We start from the raw sequence: 23,430 nt of genomic DNA on the forward strand, positions 1-23,430 counted from the left end.
GAATACTGTGCCGTGAACGATTCAAACCACTTTAGAAAAAAAGAATGATCCATATTGCCAATTTTTCTCATTCGCCCCACAATCAACCTCGTCAATAATTACTTGCTCGACCCTCTTTTGAGTTGCTATGGCGAGAAAATGAATTTCAGACATGAACTAAACGAACAATATCATTATCATAATAGATCGATTGTTAAAATGATGCATGATCCTGCGGTTGCTTTTTGGTCATAATTGGATATGCCTCTCTTACACATCTATCAATCTATCTATCTATCTATCCTTGCATTTCTGTATGTGAATAGTGAGCTGGATCATAGTTTCTTTTAACCAGCCGCTGAGGAAGAATTACATTTTCGCAACGCATACAAACATAGTATGTACACATATATTTGTATGTGTGTATGTATGTGTGTATGTAATGGTATATATGGGTATGTATGTATGTATGTATGTATGCATGTATGTATGTATGTATGTATGTGTGTGTGTATGTAATAGTGTATATGACGGAATTTGTATGTATGTATGTGTGTGTATTATACATCCGTTTGTGTCGATCTATCTATATATCTACCTATCCATCGTTAATTTTGTGTGAGTACTCCAAACCAACTTTAGTTTATCAGTGGAAACTTCCCGTTTCGATTTTTTTTTACTAGATGCCATTTAGATACCGACATCCCCAGGTCATTGAAGGTAATAAATACAGGTTCAAAAGCTAGTCATCTGACCTTAAATAGTTAGATATTTATAACCACGAACCAGTTGCAGTTTCAGGCCAGCGAGTACACCTGAGAGTCCACGAACAATGACTTTTATAAGTTGGGTTTATATGACTAATATACCTTTAAACAAAAATATCAAATGTATAATATATACATGAGCATCCCTCTCTCTCTCTCCTCTCTCTCTTTATATTTCTCTACCCATCTATCAGACAATAGGCGGAAGAAGAATACACATCCACATCCATATATTTACATATATATATAAACGTATACATATATATATATACATATATATATATATATATATATATATATATATATATATACACTCAGCAAAAAAGAAAGTAAATACTTTTTCGAGTTCGTATTTTTCATAGAAGATTTTGATGAAAATCAATGTATTACATACCATATTAAAGGTAATATAATTGGCTATCAAACTAGTAGGTCAATATAAAGGGAAAGTTTACGCATGAGTGAACACATTCGTTTTTGTGCTCTAAGGCACAAAACTACAAATTGCAAAAACTATAAGTTGTCTTTCACTTTAAAATGCCCTTCAAGAATTAAATGAAATATTGAATTGAATTGAAGATAACAATGATAGCAAAATACCAGTTTAACACAGTAAGAGACATGAATGAAGTAGCAAAAATAACTTTTCGTTCTCTATAACTCTTGAAACCTCAAACAAAAACAAAGTGGGAAAACTAAATGGGAAAAATAAGAATCTTATGTCAACTCAAACTTCAAATGGCCTAGGGAGTAAAGGCAAAAAGATGATTAAATTAACAAAACTTCTTTATTTCATTCTTTTGATTTAATGATTTAAGAATTCATGAGACAAATTCAAAAACCAAATATTATCTGCAATTTTCCCACTTCCTACTGAATTTAAATTCATACCCTTTTTGTTGATATTGCTTCTTTTCTCTCATGTCATTTGAATTTGGATTTGACTGAAGATTCTTCATTTTCCTCCATTATATTTAGCCTTCATTGATCTTTTAGGCTTCAAAGATGGTAGAGATCAAAGGTTTATTTCTTGCAACTTAATTCATGTTTCTTATAGTGTTAAATTTGTCTTTTGTTCTTATTGTTATATGGAAGAGCACTTATACATGTATGACAACTTGTTCATTTTTGCAATGTTTACTTTTGTGCCTTGGAAGAGACAAACAAAGGTGTTCACTCATGCGTAAAGTTTCCCTTTTTATTTACCTACCAGGTTGATAGCCAATTAAATAACCTTTAATATATGTAATACATTAAGTTTTAGCTATTCTATGAGAAATATAAACTTGAAAAAGTGTTTACTTTCTTTCTTTTTTTTTCTTTTTCTTTTTTGCTGAGTGTACATGTAGGACCTACGTATATTAAAAAGCCAAGGCAAGAGATGACTTTCGGTTCTGTGTTTACATATCGACCAGATGTATGTGTGTGTGTGTGGGGTGTGTGTGTGTGTGTGTGTGTGTGTGTGTGCGTGTGTGTGTGTGTGAGTGTGCGTGCGTGTGGGGGATGGCTGCCTATGCGCAGAAAAAATCGGGGAGGCAGGTGGGTTTTTTTTTTTTCTTAGCGCATTTTATATACAAAGATTGAAGCAGACTTTCAACTTGATACATCTCCAGCGTGCAGCTAGATAAATCAAGGGGCAAGGGGCAAGTAAGTCGTCAGTGTGAGGCTGTAGGTGTGTAGGTGTGGATTGTGGGTGTGTGGTGTCTCGTTTACGAGAAATTTCTTTTATTAATTGGCGCAGAGAGCTTTGTGCTGTACGCACGGACATTCAACCAAAGTTTGAGTTTTTTCCCCTCCGCAAATGTTATCGTGAAAATGCAAATCTGTAACACGAAAACTTGCAGCCAGCGTTATTTCTCTCTTTATTCGACAAGTTCTCCTTCTCATAACTTCTTCGAAGTACATTTTAATCGATTCAAATGCTAATTTCTTCCTGATGGGGACAATGTTAATTCGATGAATCATTTTAAGTGATAGGACTCGGGCTCATAGAGACATAAAACGTAAATCATTTAAGCATGTTTAACTCGTAGGCCCATGTCAACGTACCGGTATTCATTCTGCATACCTCCAGGGCGCCATCATTGTTCAGACGTTGTGGAAGAGATAATGTACAGACCGTGTCGCAATATACGAACAATCCACGCACACGCATCCAGTACCCAGACCAAACAATTTAATAGATTCTGTATTCAATTACATAGAAATAAGTTCACGTTTAAGAAATATAACAGGTATCTTGATAATGATGAAACTGTATAATACTGATATAGAATGAGTATAAAAATAGATAAAAAAGAAACATTTTCAACGCCCAAGAATCATAAACGACAAGGGAAAAACTTTTGTTCCTTTTGTTCATGTTATCTTTTTCTTCACATATAACAGCGATGATTTTCTCTTTAAAAAAGGGTTCTTAAACATTTATTTCATGTTCACAATCTTTAACATATACAGCTCGATTGACAATATAACTTCAGAAAAAGACATGATAATATAGGAAGTCATCTGCAGAGAAATATAACCAGTGTCAGTAGTCAATAATATCATTTGAATGTTCTGTTCAAATCAACTCAAATCCAGTGTATTCCTATTTCCTTGCGGTTTCCCTGCCTGCAAAAACACACATACACGCGCGAACGTATACTCATGCACACACACACACACACACACACACACACACACACACACACGCACACACACACCAAAGCACATATGTACAGTTATACACACATTCATTTCATTTCATCTATTTCATTTTCAAGAATGAGTGTCAGTGTACAAAACATGGCCAAAAGAAAGAAAAACAATATAAAAATACATGATTTGCATACATCGAAATTATTATACATTCTCGAAACCTTCGTTTTTATGTTGGCTGGTGTGTTAAAATTTTCTTTTTGCTCCTTCCAAGGACCTCCAACTAGGTCAATCCATGTTCCTTCTTAAAAGGGTGCAAAATAGGTGCATTGGAATGCTTGCCCTGTGTGAAAACGACGCTTAATTATCACTCTTCCCTTGCAAACCCCCCGGTGCCAGTTATCGTATATCTGGGGGGAGATTGGTCGCAGGATACCACCGGTTCATCGTTCTTTCCACCTCCTCCCATGTCCCCCTGCGGGGATGCTGATTGTCTGGCAGCATCTGCCCGACAAGCCGATTGGTGGGGGAGATTCCGAGGGGGAGAGGGCAAATCAAAAGAAGAGACGGAATTAATTTCGTCTTATTTTTTGCTCATCAGACTTTTCTGTCTTTCTGTGCCGATTTTCCACGCAATTCAGCTAGAATCATTCTACCAGTCCGCTTCGATACATCACGAACATTATTCTCTCGCAAAATTTTCTCCGTGTATCTGTTTCTCTTTTTGTCTGTCTGTATGTCTGTCTCTCCCCTTACACACATACATACACACACACACACACACACACTCGCACACACGCACACACACATACATACACAATTGTCCTCTCTTTCTTCAGTGATCTATATTGCTCATTGAAATATATTTGCAGCCTTTTCCGTCGATTCACAGTGTATAGATCAATGCTTGTGCAGCAAGGATAACGAATGGTGTCGGAGAACGGCCTCTTTTCTTCCCCCCCTCCTTTTTTTTTTTATTTTGGCGAGTGCATGGGCCAGAAATCGGGGACTCTGGTGCGAGATCGACGGCTTATTTACACACTGAACACTTCAATAACTAACCCCCGTGGGGGAAGCGGCAGGATGAGGCACCTTATAAGGGTATCGGTGTAACTGTCGTGAGACATGTTAGCCAGCAATGTTTCACCCAGTCATCATCATCATCATCATCATCATCATCACCATCACCATCATCATCGTCATCATCATCGTCGTCGTCGTCGTCATCATCATCATCATCATCATCACCATCATCATTGTCATCATCACCGTCATCATCATCACCATCATCATCATCGTCATCATCATGGTCATCATCACCATCATCATTGTTATCATTAAAAGGACGGTCGTGAAAAGACGTTTATTCGCTTGTATGTGCGCAAAAGGCTACCATTGCAAGCATTGATAAGATATACAAAGCTTGTGTTTCTGCTTAGGATTAGTAAATTGATGATCGGTGATAACAGTTGTTCTACTTTATCGAATTACTGGATAAATTATGAAGTTCCAGATAGTGGTAATATTCCAACATTGGAAACCCGTTGACAAACTCTCAGGCCTCCATAACAATCGACAAACTGACGACTGATGCTATATTCCAGCATCTTTCACGTTGAGGTGTGAGTTTTCTTCATTTTTTCCCTCTACAAATGAAATTTGTTAGATCGCAACTGCTGATCTATATACCTCAACCTTCACCCCTCTGCTCGTAATCTCTTGTTTTCATCTTGTGCGTTATTCTTTTCTTCAAAATATTACACCACCAAAATTACTCATGCTCTTATTTTCACTTATACCTAAGTTGATTAATACTATCTATCTGTCCGTCTGCATATGTGTCTGTCTATCTATCAATCAATCAATCAATCTATCTATCTATCTATCTATTTATCTATCTAACTACCTAACTAGCAAATTATCTGTCCCTCTATCTATCTATCTATCCATCTTTCTAACTATCTATCTATCTATCTAACTAGCTATCTATCTATCTATCTATCTATCCATCTTTCTAACTATCTATCTATCTATCTATCTATCTAACTAACTAGCTATCTATCCCTCTATCTATCTATCTATACTATGCTATACTATACTATACTATACTATACTATACTATACTATACTATACTATATACTATACTATATCCTCATGTACCTAACTAGCTATCTGTCTGTCTGTCCCTCTTTCATTCCCTTTGCGTTTTCCCCACTTTGGTTCTCTCAAGCCTCCCCAGGCATTCCTCGGGCTTAGCTCTCATTCTCGAGATGACGGGCCTTAATTGTGCGAGACGCCGCGCAAAGACATCCAGCGAACATGAAACCTCCCGTTTTCCCCGATGCTAATCATGTCTCCATGATACCGTTGTCATGGCAACGTTCAAGGCAGTGGAACCGGACGCGCTTGAGATGCCCAAAGGTGATAAGGTGCTGGATAAAAAATATGAAAGAAGTGCAATATGAAGAGGAATGACGGCGCTAAATGTCATTCTTTGTGTTCTTTGAAAGAAAGGCGACATTTAAAAGGGCAACAGATGGTATCGATGTACTCAGGATGAACGTTGTGTACTCCTTAACAGTGCCACTTCTGTAATTAAATGCGGCCGAGTTTGATAAACTCGAGTCCACTTCTGTTCCCGATACCAAACGCATTTTCTCCTCTAAGGATATCAACTGGTTAATAAGCTCTCCAATCTTTGTGTGTATGTGTGTGTGTGTGTGTGTGTGTGTGTGTGTGTGTGTGTGTGTGTGTGTGTGTGTGTGTGTGTGTGTGTGCGTGTGTGAGTGTGTGTGTGCGTGAGTGTGTGTGTGTGTGCTTACTCCACTCTTTACAACTTAGCATCAGTTTCTATGTAAAGATGCTTTTTTTTTTTTTTGCTGGTACATTATTGTCACCAAAATGAAATATACCATCTAAATGAACACAAACTAAACTATACCGTTTGATTGAAGCAAATAATTCCAGTCCAAGTCTGAATGAGTTTGTTGTTATTTAAAAGTTGTAGATGACCTGAACACAATGATGGGATTCTAAGATTGGTCATAGTATGATGAAAGTAACTTTCTACATTACACCAAAACATAAATACTCAACATTACCCAATTTATTGTGCGCAACGTTTCGGATGTGTCTGCTGCGAATACGTGTCTCTCAAATATAAATATCGTTTGACAAAACTCATTTCAAGTTGATTTTTTATTTAACCAGAACACAAAATAACGAAATTTCGATGATCTTGATGTATTACATGTATAGGATATCATTTCGTAAATACAGACGATAAGGGATATAGAACTAAAAGTCAATTTTGTTGCACAGCTAGTATAGTCTGTTCACTGCCACGAGAAGGACATTAAGCATTCTGACTTATTCATTTTTTTTTTTAATAATCCCACCATTGCTTGTTAGGCAGTTTTACTAATGTATTCACAACTAAAATCATAATTATTACCTTCACATGCACTTACTCAAAGAATTTTAATATACTAATAGTAATGAAAACCCTATGAATGAATTGTATGAACTGTACACAATAATTAATGTGCAAGATACATTTAAATCAATCTGTAGAGAATGTCGTGTCTGTATTTGGAGCTAAAGTGATGTGTGGGGGAACTTATACATAAAAGCAGGGGCCCGTTGCATAAAAGTTACAATCATGGTAACTTTGCCATTCAATGGTAACTACCATAGCAACAATACTTAACAGCCAATCAAAATCAAGAATTCCATGGAAGTTACCATTGGATGGCAAAGTTACCATGATTGTAACTTTTATGCAACGGGCCCCAGATGCTTGGGGGGGGGGGGTGTAATAATCGATAGGTCCTCAGAAAAGACACACACACACTCCATGATTATCGTTATTCACACAATGCCATCTTCATGCTCGCACACTCACAAACATAATTCTATTTTTTCCCGAACCGATCTATATTGGCTGTCTCGTGTACCTTCCTCCATATCTAAAAGGCCATTCGACCGCTCCTTACAAAGAGAGTTTCTTATGAAATAAATCCTCATAGTGTCATGCATTTCAATGCGACCATTTACGTGCCTAAATTAATAATTAAAATTTGCTGTGCTTCATTTGAATCTAAACTGAATATGTTGCTGACAATTATAAAGCCCTTACTGACATATTATCACACTCTCACGATGTATTTATTCAGCGAAGCGAACAGACAAACAGTGCATAATTATGTTGACTTAATTGGTAAGGTATTATGTACCAAATGAACAGTATATTAGCTTAAGCTAAAAGATGACATCCTTTGGAGTTGGTAAATGCAAATTTTATAGCAAAGAAGAAGAACTGAGACAACTTTCAGTTCTTAATCTTGTAAATGGCGGAAATAAAACGATTTTCCCTTTTAAAATGTTAAGTATAGGCTTTATCTATATAACCTTAGCGCTTAATTTTGTCTCGAAATGATAACATGAATGACACCAAACTTTAAATAACAGTGGTATATACAACAACAATATCCAAGGTACATTTCTTCACGCAAAATGGAAAGGAAAACGATACAATTAATGTCGATAGTATGCCCAACATAAAAATGTAACTTATAGCTCGAGACAGTTGTGAGAAAAGTTGGGCTCGTAAGCTGATGATCAGGAAGGATAGGCCCAAGGACGGGAAAAAGGATCTAACGTGGAGAGGAATAGCAGCTAAGAATTTGAAGAAGTTATGGGCAGACACGTGGAATTTTGCGGAAAAGTGTTAAGGTAAATACGCTTCGCGCTCTTGCTTTATTGGGCGCGGTGCGAATAAAAAATGTAAGCGCAGACGATGATTGATTCGCATGTCATCGCAGATTCTCCATTCCCGCCGCCTTCATCACCGGAGCCCGTCGGACATGCACGACGGATTAGGGAGGGGGTGAAACATGAACACGAATACGACCCTCCCCATCAGCTCCTTGGAATGCCAGCTATGCCAAGCAGACGACGATGTCAATGTGTGACGACGCCACGTGTACGTCTCGAGGCGGAGGCGACAATGTTGCGTGTTACTCTATATAAACGCGCGACTACATTATGCGCATTTATCGAACATCGAGAGAAGTGGGGTTCGATTGCAGCTCCTCTAACACGTTGAGACATTGGATCGTTGGTTTGGCATTACACGCTCTTATGGGAACGGGGTAGAAGAAAAGGTTCGTGAGACTCGCATCCCTCCTCCGCTGCCCACCCTCCTACCTTTCCCTGTCCACCTCAACTTCACTTTCTTAGAAGGCGAAAATGTGACATTAATAATCAACATAATCATGATTACGCCAAGATAGGTCCACACTGTGTGCTGTGCGCATATCATAATTATAGGCGCGATGAAAATTTACACATGCAGTCATAATAAATGGGAGATGGGCAGAAAAAGAGATTCGATCGTTTTCGACGCTCTATAAACAACCCAGTTTTGGAGAATGGTTCTCAAGGGCGTTATAATGTCGCAGCACTCCACGTATTTGAGAATTTTAAGTGATCTGGAAATGCCAATTTCTAATTTTGATTTTCATGAATTTCTAGATTAGAATGTAATGTAGATTTTCACAGAAAGAAGAATGAAGGTTTTAAACGCAATTCTGGACAATGCGTGTGTGAGATCAGGCACAGAATTATCGCTATCCACGCTACCTCTTCTGTCTAATTGTTGTTTGCAGTCATATTTCGATCTTGTTGTGCTTTTTAAGAGCAAAATAGATAAATAGATGAATAAAATGTGTGTGTGTGGGGGGGGGGGGGGTGGAAGAAGTTGGCCTGCAGCCTCCAGACCACACGGTTCCCTGCATTTGGCGTATGTATAAGGGACGGATGATGTTCGTTTTTCCGAAGTTTCGTTAATCCGAAAAAAAAAAAACTATACGACGGTTCGTTATTCCGAAAATGAAAGAAGGTGAGTAGTAACAAACCTTCGGAATTACGGATTAATCAACTTATCTCCAAAATAACTAACCTTCGGAATGACGAAATGTAACCATCGAGACAGTCCATTTAAAGAGACGATACATTAAGTTTTGTTATCAATTTGTTGGTATTCTGCCAGGGGCGGAGAGAGATACATTTTTTTTTTAAATATTCTCTGTGGCGAAGAAACCTCAGATCTTATCATTAACTGATGGCAATGGACAAAAGTGGTTTTAACATGTCCTATAACAAAATCCATGTATTATTCGTACTGGTTCAAAGAAAACAATGCTACGCACTGGGAACTTGTAAAGGTATTCGCATGACGCTTACCATACTAAACCAAGAAATGTGTAGGGTTAATGTCTGTAGTATCTCATTGTCTCTCACCAACCTTTCTCGAGGTTTTTACTTCTTGTTTTAGTTTTGTTCTTTGGAATGAACTCTGTTGACTGTTACATTTTTGGGGATGGTGGTGTAAGCCTAATGGTATTCGCACAAAGTAATGATTCAACATAGCTGGATGCTGTGTATGAAGGCTCTAATGTAATAGAGCACTATTGTGTGAGGACGGATTTATACTCAACAGACGGAGTTCATAACATCCAACTCGTTGACCAGACATATACCGTCAATATCACTCGCGCACCCCTTCCGATCTATTTGCATCAACTTCGCAATATCTCATCGAGAAGCGGACATCTCTCTTCCTTTTGGGGTCTTGTTTTCCTTTCATAAAGATGGAGGTTCTTCAGATTCAAACGGGCTGGCGCCAAGCGCTCCATCAGCCTGGTTTGCCCGCGACACTTCGCTATCTACTTGAGATGTCGTCTGCTACTTAATCCCCTTTTAGCCCAGATGGTAAAAATCCCCGCGAGCTTGAAGCGCGTAAAAGCTTATTGCGGGACTTATCCTTTCCGATATTTTTCTCTCCCCACTCTTAACAGAGGGCCCGGGAGGTGGAGGGGGGGGGGTGTGTGGGTGGGGATGATAGGATTACGGGTGGATAAGGGTACTGGAAGCTAAGGAAGACATTGTCGTTGGCATAAACTATAATTTTTGGGTGTATCATGGACAGTGACTACGAAGTCGCGATTTAGTGTGGTGACGACGAACGCAACGTCCACATTGTTGTTTGATATAGCAGCTTTTACGATATAAAGCTGGTGTACTTTCATCAGAAATGGCAGCGAAAATGTAAAAGGTATAACTAAGGATTACGTATACGTAGATTTGACATCTGACCACATCAGTTATATTCTAGGCGCCGTCTTCTCATTCTGCGCTGTATCATTTAGCTGAAGCAAGTCGAACAAAAAAGAAAAACATAGCTCAAGATAATGAGATTGAATGATATTTTTGATGGAGGGGTGGGTTGGTTAGAGATGACTCGAGATGACGTACATAGTAGGAATCGTGTCTTTATTGAACCAAAGTTCACTCACTAAATTTCTTTTTTTATCATCGTAACCTATATGTATCCTACACGATGAAACGTACTATAATCGGCATCTCCTCAGTAAGAAGGTGCTTTAAAATGTAGCTTCACCTTATATGTGCAACAATGAAAGGAGGAATACTAGTAGGCCCTATCAATAGATGTTTTATAGAATATTGTTTAATGCACTCTAAACAGGAAAACAATATATCTATAGCAACTGATTGACAAATTGCCCTACATCGACGTAAATAAGCACTGAATTGATCAGTGTTTTAGTAGTAGCCATGATAAAAAATCATGGGCGTACATACTCGAGCAGGATTCGAACCCACGACCTCCTGATCACCGGACAGGCGTCATCTCCACTAGACCACCGAGCTTTCGCCCGACAGCAAGTGTTGGTTCTAATCCTTATAGCATGCAGCGGGTACTGCTTTGTTATTCAAATTTATGAAGTTCTTGCGTCGAGATGTTTTCATTGCAACTGATTGACAAATTGCCCTACATCGACGTAAATAAGCACTGAATTGATCAGTGTTTTAGTAGTAGCCATGATAAAAAATCATGGGCGTACATACTCGAGCAGGATTCGAACCCACGACCTCCTGATCACCGGACAGGCGTCATCTCCACTAGACCACCGAGCTTTCGCCCGACAGCAAGTGTTGGTTCTAATCCTTATAGCATGCAGCGGGTACTGCTTTGTTATTCAAATTTATGAAGTTCTTGCGTCGAGATGTTTTCATTGCAACTGATTGACAAATTGCCCTACATCGACGTAAATAAGCACTGAATTGATCAGTGTTTTAGTAGTAGCCATGATAAAAAAATCATGGGCGTACATACTCGAGCAGGATTCGAACCCACGACCTCCTGATCACCGGACAGGCGTCATCTCCACTAGACCACCGAGCTTTCGCCCGACAGCAAGTGTTGGTTCTAATCCTTATAGCATGCAGCGGGTATTTATTTATTTATTTATTCAGTTTTATTTAAAAAAGAAAGAACAGGGTAGTCACGTTCAGGGCCCAAGGGCCTGCTTTTCAAGTGAGCCCTGTTACAAATAGTACATATTGCGAGTAAAAATCACATAATACAACAGCAACAAAAAAAAGAAAGCAAACGAACACATAGAAACAAGCAAGATGTGATATCTACATAATTAAAAAAAGATACAAAAATTAACAAATTAAAAGTAAAAAACAGCAGGAGATTACCATATGCAAAAACAAAAAAACAAAAAACAAAAACAAAATAAATTATGTTACCAGAATGTACAAAAATAATGGCCAAAAGGTGATATGGCAACGAGTAAAAAGTACACTTTCACACTTTGTTCAGAAAATTGAAATATTGCAGGTAGGTTTACACAGTGTAACGCAAACAAAAAGAAAAGAGAAGAAAAAAGTAATCGAAACAAACATATGAAAAGTAAAAGAAAAATGTGAGAAAATAGAGATGCGTTATCATATACAGATATAGATGCAAGGATTAAAAAAAAAAAAAAATGTAGCGCATATTAAAATAGTACCAAAGGCAAGATCAGAAATCATATCATAATGTACTAAAAACAATGAGCATTGAGAAACATAATGATACAGAAATAAATGCATACTAATATGTATAGACTCTTAATTGCTCATCATTTTAACATATCAAAAATCTGAGTTTATATTTGTTGATCGAATTTGTCTTTTAAACCTTTCGAGGCAGTTTGACGATTGAATAAAACTGGGAAGATTGTTGAAAAGAGAGCAAGCGAAGAAGGAAAATGTACGTTTTTTGTATTCTGTTTTAGGCATGGGGATGAACAATGGGCAAGATAAGGCATATCGAGTTTCGTACGTGATTTGACGCCTTGTAGCCATAGGACATAGGTATGATGGGGCTAATCCGTTCAAGACTTTATATACAGCTACGCAGTACTGATACTCAATGCGTTTTTGTACACTTTGCCACCTCAATCTATTCAACAAGTTGTGAACGGGAGAATAATAGTCTGCCTGCATTACGAGTCGGGCAGCTTTGTTTTGGACCCTTTGTAATTTGACCAAGTTAGTCTTGGTGCATGTGCCCCAAACAGTACAACAGTAGTCTATGTTTGGCAATACCAGTGAGAAGTATAGTTGCGCAGCCATTTTCATGGTAATACAAGACCGAATGCGCCGAATACAAGCTAATGTGCAGGCCGTCTTTTTTATGATACGTTCAATGTGAAGTGACCAATCTAGACTGTCTGTGATAATTACTCCAAGATATTTGATATCATTGACAATATCCAGATACTGACCATCAAATTCTAAACTCATATCTAAACCATTTCTTTTCCTTTTCGAAGCAAATATCATAACTTTTGTTTTTTCACCATTAACCCTCATTCCGTTGTTCTGAAACCAGGAAGAAAGAGTGTTTAAATCTTTTTGCAGCGAGGCCTGAATTGTACGAACATCCTTAGAAGAGTTGAAAATGGCTGTGTCATCGGCATACAGAGAAATTCTCGTCTTATCATGAAATTGCAATCTACATATGTCGTTGATATATACACAAAAAAGAAGCGGCCCAAGGATAGAGCCTTGAGGTACACCGGATAACATTGGAAGGAGCCCACTCATTACACCTCTGAAAGACACACATTGTTGTCTATTTTTTATATATGAGGCAAACCACGTAAGTTCGTTGCCCTGAACACCATAATACGGTAGTTTTTCTAGCAGACCTTCATGCGGTATGATATCGAATGCTTTTTTAAGATCTAGAAATACAGCGCCGGTGATTAACCCTTTGTCTAAACAGTCCAAAATGGAGTCGCAAATTTCTGTCAGACATGTAGTTGTAGAATGTCCTGGACGAAATCCAGATTGTCTCTCAGATAACAGGTGTTGCCTGTGTAAATAATCATATAATTGCTTTTGAACAGCTTTTTCAAGGATTTTTGAAACGATGGGCAGAATTGATATAGGTCTGAAATTCGACATCTCAGTTGAGTTTTTGGACTTTGGAATAGGAATGATTTTCGCACGTTTAAAATCATTGGGTACGTCACCAGTTTGTAATGAACAGTTAAACAAAAGAGCCAAAGGTTTTGCTAGAAAATGAGATCCACATTTGAGAAGTCTTGGGTGAATATCATCAAGTCCTATACTCTTCTTACAATTGATTTTATCCAGCTCTTTCTGTACAAAATTTGTTGTTATCTCATCAAAAGTAAACCTTGAATCTACGGTTGCTAGTGTACACATCTTATTCACATCAATTGGGGGCAAGTTGTTATTCATGCTCCCTATACGACAAAAGAGAGCATTAAAGTCGTTTGCCAGCTTTACACGGTCAGTGACAATTTCTCCATCTACAGTGATGCTATTATCTTGAACCTGTTTTTTGTTAGGTAGAAGGTTGTTTAAAACTTTCCAGGACTTATTGGGGTTATTACAGGTTTCAGACAGTCTGCTTAGAAAGTATCTCTTGCGTAACTTCTTATTGAGGTTGTTAGCCTTGTTGCGAGCCACCCGGTATCGTTCCCAGTAGTAGTTTTCTTTTGTTCGATCAAATTTTTGCTTATTGTAATCACGTTCTCTCGCAAGCTGGAGGTAATCATCATTAATCCAGGGCGCTCCCCTAACCTTTTTCCTGACCGATATAAATGGGGCGTGTTTATCACTTAGTTTTATGAACAATGCATGAAATTTTTGCCACATAGAGTCTACTCCAAGATTTTCTACCAGAACATCTTCCCACTTGATTGCTGCTAAGTCGGACAAAAAGGCATTTTCATCAAAGGATCGAAAGGAACGAAACGTAAATACCTGGGGCTTCGTTTTTTGTGGTAAGGCTTTGTATACCAGAAAGATGAGTGAATGGTCACTCAGACCAAGAGATTGAACTCCAGATGGGAGCGGCCCCATATCTTTAGGTATGCAAATCAGGTCTATTAAAGTTGAGCTGTGGGGAGATATACGAGTCGGCTTTGTAATTATTTGAAACATGGCCTGTGCATTACACAAATCATTCATTTTACGAGAAAGATGATTAGAAGTCAGCATATTGCAATTAAAGTCACCAATGAGTATTATATCATCAGTAAAGTTGTGGATCTTGTCAATACAATCTTCTAAATATTCAAAAAAAGCGTTATCATTTCCGGGTTTACGATATACCACTCCTATTATAAGTGGCCTTTTACATGTCATACGTATTTCAATCCACAAAATTTCAACGTTATCACATTCTAAATCGCTTCTTCTTAAATGAATAATCTCTTCTCTGATATAACATGCAACACCTCCACCTAATTGGCCCCTATCTTTCCTTTCTATTTTATAACCGTCAATTGATATTATATTGGAGTGGATACCATCATCAAGCCAAGTTTCCGATAACGACATGATGTCGTACGGATTTTGTTGTAAGAATTGAAGCAAATCGTCTGTCTTATTTCTTAAACTTCTGATATTAAGATGTGCAATTTTCATACCTTTGTATTTTGGGAAATTGGGAGAATGCATGACACAAAAACACACACACACAAAAAAAAAATAGAACACGTAAGATGAACAGAAGAAACCCTATATCCTGGGTACTCTTATAAAATACACGTTAGAGTTCAAAAGTTCAAAATGGAATGCTCACTTAACGACTTTGTGGAGATGGCTTTCCCTCGTGATGGTAACTCGTTCGCCGCTCGGTGTTTTGACAAGGATCCTACCATCCTGCGTCCAGAGTTTGTGGGTTCCCTTTTTCAGGCTCCTTTTCAGTTTCCAAAACAGCCGCGATCGCTCTTTCGTGAGGTTTTCGTTGATGTAGATGTTGCTCATTCCTTTCTTTCGCAGATCGAATCTTGAGCTGTAGACCCTCTCTCTCATGCGATAGCTGGTAAATTTCACTATGATGTGCCGATTGCGTTTTGCCCTTTTGTTGTCGTTGCTGCCACTTTTCTCGAGGACGGGACCCAGACGATGACTTCTGTCGATGTCGCTGCTCGTGATGTCGATTCCTAGGCCGTCTTTGCATATGTCGAGGATGACGTCGTCGGTGCACTCGTTGCTGCTCTCCTCTATACCGGCGAATATCAAGCAATTTCGCCGCGAGTACTGCTCTGCCTCGTCCATGTCAGCCTGCAGGTCCTGCACTTTTTGTGAAAGCGAGGAAATCTGGGTGTCTCGGCTTTCGATGTCAAACAGCAGCGATTCCTTTAATTCCTTGCAGAATGTATCGTAGAAGGTGGACATGAGCTGGGTTTCGATGGATTTCACCAGTTTCGAGACAAATTTGTCGTCAGCAAGTAGCTTCTCGATAGCATTTTGGATAGCTGTGGAAAGGTTGTCGAGAGCTCCTTCCATTGCTGTGTTGTCCGTTGTGCAAGGCTCATGTAGCGGTTTCTCAGGTGCATGTCTCGGGGATCCGTCGGCCTTGTTGGAAGCATTGCCTCGTCTGGGTCTTTCGGAGTTCGGCATTTTGGGGATTTTGCTCGGATCTATTATAACTTCTATGCTTGGCGGAACACTAGTTCAAGCACGTCCGTCCGTGGTGAAAGCCGATGTCACCAATGTACTGCTTTGTTATTCAAATTTATGAAGTTCTTGCGTCGAGATGTTTTCATTGCAACTGATTGACAAATTGCCCTACATCGACGTAAATAAGCACTGAATTGATCAGTGTTTTAGTAGTAGCCATGATAAAAAATCATGGGCGTACATACTCGAGCAGGATTCGAACCCACGACCTCCTGATCACCGGACAGGCGTCATCTCCACTAGACCACCGAGCTTTCGCCCGACAGCAAGTGTTGGTTCTAATCCTTATAGCATGCAGCGGGTACTGCTTTGTTATTCAAATTTATGAAGTTCTTGCGTCGAGATGTTTTCATTGCAACTGATTGACAAATTGCCCTACATCGACGTAAATAAGCACTGAATTGATCAGTGTTTTAGTAGTAGCCATGATAAAAAATCATGGGCGTACATACTCGAGCAGGATTCGAACCCACGACCTCCTGATCACCGGACAGGCGTCATCTCCACTAGACCACCGAGCTTTCGCCCGACAGCAAGTGTTGGTTCTAATCCTTATAGCATGCAGCGGGTACTGCTTTGTTATTCAAATTTATGAAGTTCTTGCGTCGAGATGTTTTCATTGCAACTGATTGACAAATTGCCCTACATCGACGTAAATAAGCACTGAATTGATCAGTGTTTTAGTAGTAGCCATGATAAAAAATCATGGGCGTACATACTCGAGCAGGATTCGAACCCACGACCTCCTGATCACCGGACAGGCGTCATCTCCACTAGACCACCGAGCTTTCGCCCGACAGCAAGTGTTGGTTCTAATCCTTATAGCATGCAGCGGGTACTGCTTTGTTATTCAAATTTATGAAGTTCTTGCGTCGAGATGTTTTCATTGCAACTGATTGACAAATTGCCCTACATCGACGCAAGAACTTCATAAATTTGAATAACAAAGCAGTACCCGCTGCATGCTATAAGGATTAGAACCAACACTTGCTGTCGGGCGAAAGCTCGGTGGTCTAGTGGAGATGACGCCTGTCCGGTGATCAGGAGGTCGTGGGTTCGAATCCTGCTCGAGTATGTACGCCCATGATTTTTTATCATGGCTACTACTAAAACACTGATCAATTCAGTGCTTATTTACGTCGATGTAGGGCAATTTGTCAATCAGTTGCAATGAAAACATCTCGACGCAAGAACTTCATAAATTTGAATAACAAAGCAGTACCCGCTGCATGCTATAAGGATTAGAACCAACACTTGCTGTCGGGCGAAAGCTCGGTGGTCTAGTGGAGATGACGCCTGTCCGGTGATCAGGAGGTCGTGGGTTCGAATCCTGCTCGAGTATGTACGCCCATGATTTTTTATCATGGCTACTACTAAAACACTGATCAATTCAGTGCTTATTTACGTCGATGTAGGGCAATTTGTCAATCAGTTGCAATGAAAACATCTCGACGCAAGAACTTCATAAATTTGAATAACAAAGCAGTACCCGCTGCATGCTATAAGGATTAGAACCAACACTTGCTGTCGGGCGAAAGCTCGGTGGTCTAGTGGAGATGACGCCTGTCCGGTGATCAGGAGGTCGTGGGTTCGAATCCTGCTCGAGTATGTACGCCCATGATTTTTTATCATGGCTACTACTAAAACACTGATCAATTCAGTGCTTATTTACGTCGATGTAGGGCAATTTGTCAATCAGTTGCAATGAAAACATCTCGACGCAAGAACTTCATAAATTTGAATAACAAAGCAGTACCCGCTGCATGCTATAAGGATTAGAACCAACACTTGCTGTCGGGCGAAAGCTCGGTGGTCTAGTGGAGATGACGCCTGTCCGGTGATCAGGAGGTCGTGGGTTCGAATCCTGCTCGAGTATGTACGCCCATGATTTTTTATCATGGCTACTACTAAAACACTGATCAATTCAGTGCTTATTTACGTCGATGTAGGGCAATTTGTCAATCAGTTGCAATGAAAACATCTCGACGCAAGAACTTCATAAATTTGAATAACAAAGCAGTACCCGCTGCATGCTATAAGGATTAGAACCAACACTTGCTGTCGGACGAAAGCTCGGTGGTCTAGTGGAGATGACGCCTGTCCGGTGATCAGGAGGTCGTGGGTTCGAATCCTGCTCGAGTATGTACGCCCATGATTTTTTATCATGGCTACTACTAAAACACTGATCAATTCAGTGCTTATTTACGTCGATGTAGGGCAATTTGTCAATCAGTTGCAATGAAAACATCTCGACGCAAGAACTTCATAAATTTGAATAACAAAGCAGTACCCGCTGCATGCTATAAGGATTAGAACCAACACTTGCTGTCGGGCGAAAGCTCGGTGGTCTAGTGGAGATGACGCCTGTCCGGTGATCAGGAGGTCGTGGGTTCGAATCCTGCTCGAGTATGTACGCCCATGATTTTTTTATCATGGCTACTACTAAAACACTGATCAATTCAGTGCTTATTTACGTCGATGTAGGGCAATTTGTCAATCAGTTGCAATGAAAACATCTCGACGCAAGAACTTCATAAATTTGAATAACAAAGCAGTACCCGCTGCATGCTATAAGGATTAGAACCAACACTTGCTGTCGGGCGAAAGCTCGGTGGTCTAGTGGAGATGACGCCTGTCCGGTGATCAGGAGGTCGTGGGTTCGAATCCTGCTCGAGTATGTACGCCCATGATTTTTTATCATGGCTACTACTAAAACACTGATCAATTCAGCGCTTATTTACGTCGATGTAGGGCAATTTGTCAATCAGTTGCAATGAAAACATCTCGACGCAAGAACTTCATAAATTTGAATAACAAAGCAGTACCCGCTGCATGCTATAAGGATTAGAACCAACACTTGCTGTCGGGCGAAAGCTCGGTGGTCTAGTGGAGATGACGCCTGTCCGGTGATCAGGAGGTCGTGGGTTCGAATCCTGCTCGAGTATGTACGCCCATGATTTTTTATCATGGCTACTACTAAAACACTGATCAATTCAGTGCTTATTTACGTCGATGTAGGGCAATTTGTCAATCAGTTGCAATGAAAACATCTCGACGCAAGAACTTCATAAATTTGAATAACAAAGCAGTACCCGCTGCATGCTATAAGGATTAGAACCAACACTTGCTGTCGGGCGAAAGCTCGGTGGTCTAGTGGAGATGACGCCTGTCCGGTGATCAGGAGGTCGTGGGTTCGAATCCTGCTCGAGTATGTACGCCCATGATTTTTTATCATGGCTACTACTAAAACACTGATCAATTCAGTGCTTATTTACGTCGATGTAGGGCAATTTGTCAATCAGTTGCAATGAAAACATCTCGACGCAAGAACTTCATAAATTTGAATAACAAAGCAGTACCCGCTGCATGCTATAAGGATTAGAACCAACACTTGCTGTCGGGCGAAAGCTCGGTGGTCTAGTGGAGATGACGCCTGTCCGGTGATCAGGAGGTCGTGGGTTCGAATCCTGCTCGAGTATGTACGCCCATGATTTTTTTATCATGGCTACTACTAAAACACTGATCAATTCAGTGCTTATTTACGTCGATGTAGGGCAATTTGTCAATCAGTTGCAATGAAAACATCTCGACGCAAGAACTTCATAAATTTGAATAACAAAGCAGTACCCGCTGCATGCTATAAGGATTAGAACCAACACTTGCTGTCGGGCGAAAGCTCGGTGGTCTAGTGGAGATGACGCCTGTCCGGTGATCAGGAGGTCGTGGGTTCGAATCCTGCTCGAGTATGTACGCCCATGATTTTTTTATCATGGCTACTACTAAAACACTGATCAATTCAGTGCTTATTTACGTCGATGTAGGGCAATTTGTCAATCAGTTGCAATGAAAACATCTCGACGCAAGAACTTCATAAATTTGAATAACAAAGCAGTACCCGCTGCATGCTATAAGGATTAGAACCAACACTTGCTGTCGGGCGAAAGCTCGGTGGTCTAGTGGAGATGACGCCTGTCCGGTGATCAGGAGGTCGTGGGTTCGAATCCTGCTCGAGTATGTACGCCCATGATTTTTTATCATGGCTACTACTAAAACACTGATCAATTCAGTGCTTATTTACGTCGATGTAGGGCAATTTGTCAATCAGTTGCAATGAAAACATCTCGACGCAAGAACTTCATAAATTTGAATAACAAAGCAGTACCCGCTGCATGCTATAAGGATTAGAACCAACACTTGCTGTCGGGCGAAAGCTCGGTGGTCTAGTGGAGATGACGCCTGTCCGGTGATCAGGAGGTCGTGGGTTCGAATCCTGCTCGAGTATGTACGCCCATGATTTTTTATCATGGCTACTACTAAAACACTGATCAATTCAGTGCTTATTTACGTCGATGTAGGGCAATTTGTCAATCAGTTGCAATGAAAACATCTCGACGCAAGAACTTCATAAATTTGAATAACAAAGCAGTACCCGCTGCATGCTATAAGGATTAGAACCAACACTTGCTGTCGGGCGAAAGCTCGGTGGTCTAGTGGAGATGACGCCTGTCCGGTGATCAGGAGGTCGTGGGTTCGAATCCTGCTCGAGTATGTACGCCCATGATTTTTTATCATGGCTACTACTAAAACACTGATCAATTCAGTGCTTATTTACGTCGATGTAGGGCAATTTGTCAATCAGTTGCAATGAAAACATCTCGACGCAAGAACTTCATAAATTTGAATAACAAAGCAGTACCCGCTGCATGCTATAAGGATTAGAACCAACACTTGCTGTCGGGCGAAAGCTCGGTGGTCTAGTGGAGATGACGCCTGTCCGGTGATCAGGAGGTCGTGGGTTCGAATCCTGCTCGAGTATGTACGCCCATGATTTTTTATCATGGCTACTACTAAAACACTGATCAATTCAGTGCTTATTTACGTCGATGTAGGGCAATTTGTCAATCAGTTGCAATGAAAACATCTCGACGCAAGAACTTCATAAATTTGAATAACAAAGCAGTACCCGCTGCATGCTATAAGGATTAGAACCAACACTTGCTGTCGGGCGAAAGCTCGGTGGTCTAGTGGAGATGACGCCTGTCCGGTGATCAGGAGGTCGTGGGTTCGAATCCTGCTCGAGTATGTACGCCCATGATTTTTTATCATGGCTACTACTAAAACACTGATCAATTCAGTGCTTATTTACGTCGATGTAGGGCAATTTGTCAATCAGTTGCAATGAAAACATCTCGACGCAAGAACTTCATAAATTTGAATAACAAAGCAGTACCCGCTGCATGCTATAAGGATTAGAACCAACACTTGCTGTCGGGCGAAAGCTCGGTGGTCTAGTGGAGATGACGCCTGTCCGGTGATCAGGAGGTCGTGGGTTCGAATCCTGCTCGAGTATGTACGCCCATGATTTTTTATCATGGCTACTACTAAAACACTGATCAATTCAGTGCTTATTTACGTCGATGTAGGGCAATTTGTCAATCAGTTGCAATGAAAACATCTCGACGCAAGAACTTCATAAATTTGAATAACAAAGCAGTACCCGCTGCATGCTATAAGGATTAGAACCAACACTTGCTGTCGGGCGAAAGCTCGGTGGTCTAGTGGAGATGACGCCTGTCCGGTGATCAGGAGGTCGTGGGTTCGAATCCTGCTCGAGTATGTACGCCCATGATTTTTTATCATGGCTACTACTAAAACACTGATCAATTCAGTGCTTATTTACGTCGATGTAGGGCAATTTGTCAATCAGTTGCAATGAAAACATCTCGACGCAAGAACTTCATAAATTTGAATATATCTATACATTGACAACCCAACACGTCGTATCATCGCATTAGCGGTTATATAACATGTTAATATGAAACTTCACCCCATCGGACAGTCGCGTTGCTACGACGTGTTCAAAAATGATGTCCATACTTCGTTGATGTAAAATGATGCAACAGTGAAGAACGTGAAAGCGAGTGAAAACAGCAACACAACGACAACAACAACAACAAATCCCGGAAGTTGGCCACCTATTTCATCGCCTTCTCATCGTCTTTCCCGCGCGCGCATGACGGGACGAAATTAGTTCCCCTGACATACAAGCTGATGGGAATGACGGGAAGAAGACAAACTTATAAATCCACGGTTGAATATATACCTTGCTTATTGGAGTCAGATAATGTGATGTGCGACCGTTACATATTTCATCGTTTATATTCGTGTACATATAGTGGCCCAAAAGATATTATTTTGTCTTGAAGCAGCATGGATATGATGATTAGACAACATTAAATTCCATAACATTCATGTTTCATGTCAGATAGAAATTGGACGTCATCACTGCTTATGTCAGATAAGAGCGTGTAGTACATGTAGCTTGGAGATTAAAAGACTTTCAAGGTAATTACCGAGGTTAAAATTTTCCTACACACACATATATCATGTATATACATAAAGAGTGGCTTATATATAAAAAATCTGACCATTTCACATTTTTCATCGATTGATGCAATTTGGTCTAAACCTCATATTATGCAGATTAATTATGATGTCATCTGCTCGCAAATTTCCGTTTGGTTTGTGTGTTCCAAAAATATTATGATGAAGTCATGTTTTGATTATTATTTTTTATTTATTCTGTGTTCTTTATACAGGATAGTCTCTTCAGTAGATAAAACTGCTTTACAAGAGAGCCCTGTATTACATAAAAATATCAAAATACAGTTTACAATTTGAAACAAATTTTGAACAGTACAATGTTACAATCCATAACAATATATTACACAAAATACAACACAAAATACGAAAAGTTAAAACGGCAATCAAAATATAAAACTGAATATGATATAAGATATATAAAATGTATAACAATGTAAAATTAAAATACGTCTAACATTCACAATAACAGTATACAATGAAAGTGAAAGAGAAAGATAATATGCTGTCAGTTACAGGTACATCTTGGAAACAGCTGTCCTCGTCATATTGATTTCGGTTTCGTGTGGTTGATCTATTTATTCTATCCGATACATATATGATTGATATCATGTCAGATACTTTTGAATGAAACCTCTCTATACCATTACATTGGTTTTATCTTGATCTTTTTGTTAGGGTCAAAGTTGAACGTAGTATAAGAAAATACTTGTATAGATATAACCAATTTAACTCCATTCTCATTCACCGTTCTCTTTTATCGTGGCTATCATTTCTCTCGCATGAGTAGGATGTCGA

This window comes from Diadema setosum, chromosome 5 (genome assembly GCF_964275005.1).
Source record: "Diadema setosum chromosome 5, eeDiaSeto1, whole genome shotgun sequence".
Lineage (NCBI taxonomy): Eukaryota > Metazoa > Echinodermata > Echinoidea > Diadematoida > Diadematidae > Diadema > Diadema setosum.